The sequence below is a fragment of the Spermophilus citellus genome, assembly GCF_964194105.1.
Source record: "Spermophilus citellus genome assembly, contig: SCAFFOLD_91, whole genome shotgun sequence".
Lineage (NCBI taxonomy): Eukaryota > Metazoa > Chordata > Mammalia > Rodentia > Sciuridae > Spermophilus > Spermophilus citellus.
In genome coordinates, this window is record NW_027673011.1 from 630,258 (window position 1) to 639,326 (window position 9,069).

The window sequence follows — 9,069 nt, forward strand, 5'->3', positions numbered from 1 at the left end:
AAGATCAAGGTCCTTGCAGATCCTATGTCTGGTGAGAAGGCTGTCTTCTCATATCTTCATCCCATTATGGAGAGAAGAAACCGAGAACTCCCATGTCTCTTCTTAAATAAGGGTATTGATCCCTTTGATCCCATTCACGAGGCCTCCACCCCTACCTCTAACTATCCTGGCCCTGGGGATTGGGGTTCAACAGATGATGTTTGGACACACATCATTCAGTCCACAGAAAACCACATCAGCAAATCTACTTCACTGAGTTTGTCTGAAGAATCAAATAAGCAAAGACCTAATACTCAGGCTGTCCACTGAAGCCTTGTTTGTTTGTTTTTAAATATTTATTTTTTAGTTGTATTTGGACACAATACCTTTGTTTTATTTTATTTATTTTTATGTGGTGCTGAGGATCGAACCCAAGGCTTTGCACACGCTACGTGAGCACTCTACTGCTAAGCCACAACCCCAGCCCTATTTATTTATTTTTAAGGTACTGGGGATTGAACACAGAGGTGCTTTATAGCTGAGTACATGCTTAGTACTTTTTTTGGACAGGGTTTCACTAAATTGCCAAGGCTGGCCTCAAATTCAGGATCCTCTTGCCTCAATTCTCCTAAGTCCATGGGACTACAGGCATGTGCAACCATATTCAGCCAGTCTTGTTTTTGACAAGGAAAAAGTGGAGGTGAACTGCATGTAAAACTAGGGGGGTTAATTAAGTGCCATATTGCAAACATATAGAATGCTGTGGTCATAAAAATGTGGAAGAGATCTTCAAGTTGAGACTTGCACTGAGCACACACTGCCTCCGGAAGCCCATAAATCCCATGAAAGGATTGTTTAACCCCCCAGGGACAGGGAGAACAGGAAAAGGGACCCCATCAACAAGATCTCTGAAAGCTGAAAAGCAGATAAACCGGTATTAGCTGACTTGGTGACCTCAGATGGCTAAATCCCTCTTAGCAGTGGGGAAAGCAGAAAACCCACCCTTCATCATGCAACAGAGTCCTCAAACACTTAGGAACTGGTGGCAGCAGCTGCTTCTAGATCTGAGGGTCAACGAAGGTAAAGCAAAGGGGAATGTTTGAATATTCTCGAAAAAAAAATGGTTAGGTCCTTTGATCCCCTCCCTCTCCCTGGCCCCTGGATGAGCCCTTTCCGCTCTGGCAAACATCTGGGCTAGCTTGGAAAAGGTCGAACCAGAGGGGACTGGGAATGCCAGGGACAGCAGTGAAGTGCCCACTCTGCTGAAACAGTCAACCCTGAATGATGATTGGAGAACCCTGCTCCAGTCTCTCCCCCAGTGAGGACCCAGAAACCTGGAGCCAGACCCTGACTCTCTAGGCCAGGAACTTGAGGACACTGTGGATTCTGACCAGTCCAAAGGAAAGGCCTAGATATTGGCAATGCAGGGAATTTCCAGACAAATGGCCCATGATGTTCACCTTATATTGAAGTTAAACTAACAAATATCATCCACGAGATTATTTTGTTCCTTCCTTTGAATCCAGCCAAAGATACTCAAGCATCTGAAAGCCCTCATAATCTGGGAAAAAAGGCAACCCGTATAATTTGGAAACTATGAAGACAGAAGCATTGCTTTTAAGAAAACTGTGGCTGTTATCTCTAGGTAAGAGGAGACCCTGCATCTGTGAAACAGGAACAGGAAACAACATTTTATTTTTACTTTAATTTTTTAAGTGGCCGATGGACACAATACCTTCATTTTATTTATTTATTTTATGTGGTGCTGAGGATCAAACCCAGTACCTTGAACATGTGAGGCAAGGGCTCTACCACTGAGCCATAACCCCAGCCCCAGGAAATCACATTTAAAAGAAAAATAGCATTCAGAGAACAACAACAACAAAAAAAATCTCTTGAGTGTTGAAAATAAGAGAGAGCAGGCCCAGCGTGGGGGCACACACCTGTAATCCCTCAACTTGGGAGGTTGATGCAGGAGCATCACAAGTCTCAAGACAGCCTCAGCCACTTAGTAAGACCCTGTCTCAAAATAAAATAAAAAGGGCTGAGCGTGTAGCTCAGAGATAGAGTGCCCCTGAGTTCATCCCCAGTACCACAAATAAAATAAAATAATTAGAGAACAGAATTGAAGAAGCTCCATAGAAGGCCTGAAGAGAAAGTTGAGGATAAAACAAAAAAGCAAACCCTGAAAAATAGGCAAGAAGAGGAAGTCAGAGGAGCAGCCCAGGAAGTTCAGGACCCTGAGTAACAGGATTCAAAAAGAGAAGTGAGAAAACAGAGGGAAGGAAATTATCCAATTCTGAAAAACAAAGAAGAGGGGTTTCCAAACTGAAAGGGCCTATTGAATGCTGGCCCAACGGACCGAATCAGACCACATGAGGGAGGAGCCATCTGAACTTTCCAAACTCTGGGGCCCAAATCTTAAACTTCCAGGAAGAACCAAGTGGGTTACACACAAAGTCTGCAGCAACAGAACACCCACGCTGGCTCAGCAACCAGGTGGCCCTAGCACATGGCAAACCCTCAGAGTCCTGAGTGCTCATCTCCCCCACGGGAAGAACATGAGGTTCACAGTGGTCACCTCCACACACTCTTTATCAAGAACTCCTGGGGGACGGGCTTAACCCAAAGGGGAACCAGTAACAAGGATGATCTTGTCCATCTGTTTTCTGTTGCCATAACTGGATATCACAGACTGGGTACTTTACAAAGAAGAGAGGTTTATTCAGCTTGCAAGTCTCCAGGCTGGAAGGCCCAAGGTCAAGGGGCCATATCTGGTGAGGGCCTTCTTGATGGTGGGGACTCTGCAGAGTCCCAGGGTGGTTCAGGGCTTCACATGGCAAGAGGGGAACATGGAAGAGACAGAGTCAAACTGCCCTTTATAACAGACCCACCTTTGAGATGACCCATCGACCCTGCAATGCACTAGTTCATGAATGGATTAGACCATGAAGACAGTAAACCTACTAATCTCCTAAAGATCCCATCTGGTCTCTCCTGTCTCTCTCTGTCTCCCTCTGCCCCGCCCAGAGCTGAGATGGAGACCTGGGTCCTCATGCATGCTAGACAAGCATTCTACCACTGAGCTCCATCCCCAGCCGTTTTCATTTTATTTTGAGACAGGATCTCACTACATTTCCCAGGCTGGCCTCCAACTTGTGATCCTCCTGCCTCAGCCTCCCAAGAATGGGATTGCAGGTGTGCACCACCACACCTTTCTGATTTGTTATATATGACAGCAGAATGCACTATAATTCATAGTACACATCTAGAGCACAACATTTCATGTCTCTGGTTGTACACAAAGTAGAGTCACATCATTCATTTCTTCACACATGTACTTAGGGTAATGATGTCCATCTCCTTCCACCATCTTTCCTACCCCCCATGTCCCCTGGTCCCACCTCTTCATATCTCACGATGGGGATTAATTTTCATGAATTTTGGTGGGAATGTTCAAACCACAGCAGATATAAAATCCAGGAAATGAGGATCCATTCAGGAGACAGGGCAAGGACATCCCAGGGGTCTGGTGCAGGGAGACCCAAGGTGAGGTGTGGCCTGGGCATGTCAGGCTCCTGGGAACAGCATGATTCAGGGATGTGTCCAGAGCTGTCACTATCAAGGTCCCTGCTGCTGTGCTTGCTGCCCATTGAGCAGCAGGATGAGAGGTAAAGGGGCACACCTTGGTAATCCCAGAGACTCGGGTCACTGAGGCAGGAAGATCGAGAGTTCAAGGCCAGCCTCAGCAAGTTAGCAAGGCCCTAAGCAACTCAGACCCTGTCTCTAAATATATATATATATATATATATATATATATATATATATATATATGGCCTGGGGATGTGGCTCAGTGGTTGAGTGCCCCTGGGTTCAATCCCTGGTACCAAAAAAAAAAAAAAAGTAGAACTTCTGGTGAGTCCGGCCCAGGTGCCTGTCTGTACTTGGCCTCTCTTCATCACAACCTGATGGCGTCCTGTCCTCCTCACTCTGTGCCCTGCTGCCTGGATCAGCTGAGGACACACGGTCTACCTGGTCCAGAAGCATCCAATGTCACTGTTGAACCTTGACGCAAAGAAAAGATCACTGACTCTGATTTTAAATAAAAATAAAGCAGGCTTGTATTTGTGAACACAAAAGCTGGCCAGTGACTGTCTCTCCTGAAAACCCTGGGCTAGAGACAGCCCCCAGCTCTCCAGGAACAAGGTTTTATAGCACAAAAAGTTGCAAATGGGGGGGGGTGTCTTGAGACCTTACAGTAACAGGATTTTGACAAGCATAATACAAAGACAGTTAGGAGGTTAATGATCCACATGGCTTGATATTTCAAGGCAGGGAGTAAATTTAGATCCCAACATCAGAATTTATGAGGCACCGCTGAGGTTTCAGAGGGTTGTTATGTGGTCAGGGGGAGCCAGGCATGGGTGAGTCAGGGCACGGGCAGGAATCCCAAACAAGTTTAGAAATTGCAGTAATTTATAGTAAAACAGAAACTAACTTTGTGGGGAGAGGCTCCCAATCTTTTTTTTTTAAGAGAGAATTTTTAATATTTATTTTTTAAATATTAAAAAGACACAAAATCTTTGTTTGTATGTGGTGCTGAGGATGGAACCCGGGCCGCACGAGCGCGCTACCTCTTGAGCCACATCCCCAGCCCTGGCTCCCACTCTTAAGATGGAATTAGGCTGGGTTCATCACACCCTGCTCCTGAGATCCAAATACCGTGCAGTGAACTCAGAAGCAAGAAGACAAAACAGAGCAGGCCCCTGACCATTTTCTGCTCAATGTCCTTAGACAGTTCTGAGATCTCCGGGCATCCCAACAAGGATACCCACAGCCCTGTCCTCTGACAGCCCCACTGGGGACTCACGTCAGTGCTCCTGGAGGCTGAGGCCGGTCTGTGCCCTGAGGTTTAACTGAGTCTTGCCTTCCCAGGAGACCACCTCCTGGCTCCTCCCCAGCCAGGTGTGTGCTGCTCCTCAGCTGCTCAAAAGCAAGCAGGGCAATGTCCCGAGGTGGCACTAATAAAACCATCAGGAGCTGGGTGCCATGGTGCAGGCTTGTAATCCCAGCAGCTCGGGAGGCTGAGACAGGAGATTCGAAGGTTCAAAGCCAGCCTTAGCAAAAAGCAAGGTGCTAAGCAACTCAGACCTTATCTCTAAATAAAATACAAAACAGGGCTGGGGATGTGGCTCAGTGGTTGAGTGCCCCTGAGTTCAATCCCTGGTATAAAACAAAACTGTAAGGAGAGGCAAGGGCATATTCAACCCCCAAATCAGGGCCAAGGTGACCTTTGAGGGGTGGGCGGAATCACTAGTCAGGGCACCTTAGCCTCCTAGGCCACTGGTGATGTCTGTGTAGGAACCAAGGGTGGGGGACACACCCAGCATCCTTATTTTGGGAAGGGGATGCTGAGGGTCGACCCCAGAGCCTTGAAATACAATGCAGGACTCTGGCACCCCAGCCTGGCATGCCTATTGTTATATTTTATATATATTTCTGTTGAGAACATTTCACAGTAAAAACAAAACAATGTAGACAAATGCTTGCTAATGAAAGAGAGGCAGAGAGAGATCTAATTTATTGTAAGGGGAAGAAGAGAAGTTACAAAACTATTTCCAGGGGAGAGTCCTCTTGCCGGAAGCTGCACCTGTGCTCGGGGCTTCCCTCCAGGTGCTGGGAAGTGAGGGGCTGTGGTTTTAATTTTTTCTTTTTTTGTATTTTCTAATTCTTTTATAATAAACATGGATTACTTATGTGATAAAGCAACCACATACATAAATACCAGGAAACACTGTGTTCAGTTTGCACTCAGACCCCCCCCCCAAAAAAAAAAAACAAGAAAAAAAACAAGCCCAATGACACTGTAGCTGAGAGTGGGCTGGACTTCCTGGGTATGAATTCTGAGTGCACGCTGTGCGCAAGTGGGCATGTGTCTTCACCTCTCTGAGCATGTGAGCAAGAGCCCTCTGGGAATTTCGAGGGAGTTTTCCATATCTCCTTCCCCATGTACTGAGCCAGGGGCTGGGTGTGTGACATCCTCTACGGCTCAACCCAGAGCCAGGCACCCAGGAGGACATCTCTCAAGGTGGGCACAGGCCGAGTGCCTAAGACAGGCTCCTGAGCTCAGCGCTCTGTAGTTACAGGGGAGGAGGTCACCATCTCCTTAGAATGCGGGAAGGAGTCAGAGTTCTGAGGAGCTTCCTGGTGCACACTGGAGCCCCCGCAGGCTTGGGCACGTGGAGACGTCCAGGGGGTGCGAAGGGCGCTCCAGGCAGGGGCGCAGTGTGCGCAAAGGCTCAGGGGTGGGGAGGGCGGGTTGTCAGTTTGGCGCCCGCTGAGTGGACTCTCAAGTGCCAGGTGTTGACTAGATTCCACTACAGGAGGGTGTGGTCACATCACACGCAGCCGGAGGGAAAGAGGGGAGCCGGGGGCAGCAAGGGCTGTCCCTGCTCCAGAATCAGGTGGGGTCTGCAGGGATGGAGGGCAAGAGGCGGAGTCATGGGAGCCTGCACGCACAGTAGAATGGCCTCAGCACCTGCGTCTACGTCTTTGTCCTTTATGACCCCTGAGACCGGTGACTGGCTCCTAAGACCTGCAGCGGCCTCATCTGTGAAGGGGTGTGAGTGGAATGAGGGTGGAGCCTCCGCGCCCCCCGTTGGCCCTGGGGTAGAGCAGCTATGTGGGGACAGCAATCCCTGCCTCTCAGGGTGCCCCACTGCACAGAGCCCAGCAGAGTGGGGGTGAGTCTGAAGGAGGGCTGTGCTGCCTCCTCCCCTGGGCCTGAGGGGAGGTGTCTGTCATCCTGCCAAGCTCTCAGTTCCTTACAGGAAGAGGGCGGGGCTGGCAGCCTCTCCAGTAGGAACACAGGGCACTGGGCTGAGAGCCACCATACTTCCTGGGGTACACAAATGTTCCTTTTTTTTTTAAGAAGAAAGAGGAGTGAATGTAACCCAGGTTGTACTTGTGCTTATGCTAACAGTCAAAAATTGTGTGTGTGTGTGTGTGTGTGTGTGTGTGTTTAGTGGAAAAAGGGGCCACAAAGAGGAAGATGCCAGGTCCCTGGAAAGTCATGCTGTCCCCATGGCTGGTCCCCAAGGAGGCTCCAGGCTGCTGTACCTGGGAAGATGTAGCTGGAGCTCTCCTGGGCCCCAGGAGGACCCCCATGAACCACAGTGGCTGGTGCAGGAACCAGGCACTGCACGGTGGACGCCAGGTCAGGCACAGCGAGTGAGGGTGACCCAGGCAAACAGGAGCCCAGCTCTGCCCTGTGAGGATGGCAGTCTCCCCTCTGCCCTGTGTTGGGGCACGAGGGCCTGGCGTGCTCCTGGTCCTATCACGCCGTGCATTTCAGCAGTGAGGAGATGGGGCATAGAGAAACAGGCAGCGGCGTCGGGGACCAGGACTGGGGTGCCCAGGGACAACAGCTCTAGGCACTGGGCTGCCCCTGCGGAGATGGGGGGCCAGGGCTAAGCTGAGCGAACCGGGGCGAAGCTGGCTTTGTCCTTTATGCCCCCTGAGACGGGTGACTGTTGCCCCATAGAACAGACGGGAACAGCGAGGTTGGCGCGACGCCCAGCGCAGGGACCCACCCGCGGCTGGGGTTGGCGGAGGCGCAGCGCGGGTGGGCGGGCGACAGGCCAGGCCAAGGCCAAGGCCAGGCGGGACGGGGTGGAGCCAGCAGCCGCCGCCTTGCCGCTGCAGCGTCCTTCTGGGAGGAGCCCGCGCCGCCCGCGGGTGAGTGGGGCGGAGGGGCGGCGGGCGGGGGTCCCGGCGCTGCGAGGGGAACCGAGGCGGGACTCCAGGGGGCGGGCGCCGGGCAGGGGACGCCGCCTCTCCCGGAGGCCCGAGGGGACTCTCGGCGGAGCAGCAGGACAGGCTGACGGCCGCGAGGGGAGCGGGCAGCCAGAGGTCCGCGGGTCTGGTTCCCGGCGCCGCCTCTGCGCACCTGTGCCCGCGGCCCGGACTGTACGGGTCACCTGGACCGCCCCTGGGGGCGGTGAGCCGCGGGCCCAGCCACCTTTACACTCTGCACACCCCGCTTTCCCATGACTTGGATTTGGGGGTTCTGTTTCCTTTCTTGCACTGAACTTTTGGTCGTGCAAGCCGTGCCTGGGTGCACTCTTTGTTTGAAAAATGGGTCACTCTCCATAAAGTCCCTTTCCCCAGCGCGGACCTCCCCGTGGCCAGCTGGCCGTGGGGCTTCTAGGCCTGTTGCTTGTCACACCGGTTACTTTCATAATGAAAAAGTTCACAAAGTTATCACGAGGATTAGCCTTGACTCTAAAAATCGAGTCCCCAGGAGAGCTATGGCTTCAGGGCAGACAAGGCAGGGGAGCTGGGCACCTGGCCAGGTTGGGGGGTCAGGGACATTATGATGGGACAGAAAAGGTCCACTCCGTTCTGTTCTGGGTCACTCTCCAATGAGGCCTCAGCACAGGAGGTAGCCCAGGCATTTCACTGATGGGGACACAGAGGCTCAGGAATTGAGACCCAGGAGCTGTCTGGTCTCCGGGTCAGAAGTGAGGTATCACCAGAACAGGAGATCCTGGGTGCCACCCTCAGTTGGGGAGAGTTCACATCCCCTACTTAGCCTTCCCAGAAGCTGGGTCATTGGCACTGTGGCCAGAGCTAGTGATGCTATTGGCCCTGAGAACCTCCTGACCCTGTGAAGATGGCAGTGAGATCCTGCCTTTAGCAGCCTGAAGGGACATGACATAGGCACTGTGAGTGGCCTTGGGGCCCAGAGCTTGGGCGGAGGGAGGGCCACATTGTGCTTTGGAGTCACACAGTCCTAGACTATTCTGTGACTTCCTGAGGCTCAGCTTCTTCATCTGGAAAGTGGGACCAGTAGTGAGAACCCCCTGGGGGTCCAAGCAGCTGTGAGCCTCAGAGGCAGATGACCCCGCCCTGTGGCTGCTGGGGAGGCCTGTGGGTAGCCAGAGTTGAACAAGGCCTGGAACTGCCCCTGCCCAGGTCCTGGGTCCTCTGCTTTGCCTGGGGTACTCCTGGTGAGTGGCCCCAGGTCTTAGGGAGAGTTCAGGGATTTCTTGGGTTTGAACCTGGAGGCCACTTCTTTACTTGTAGGAA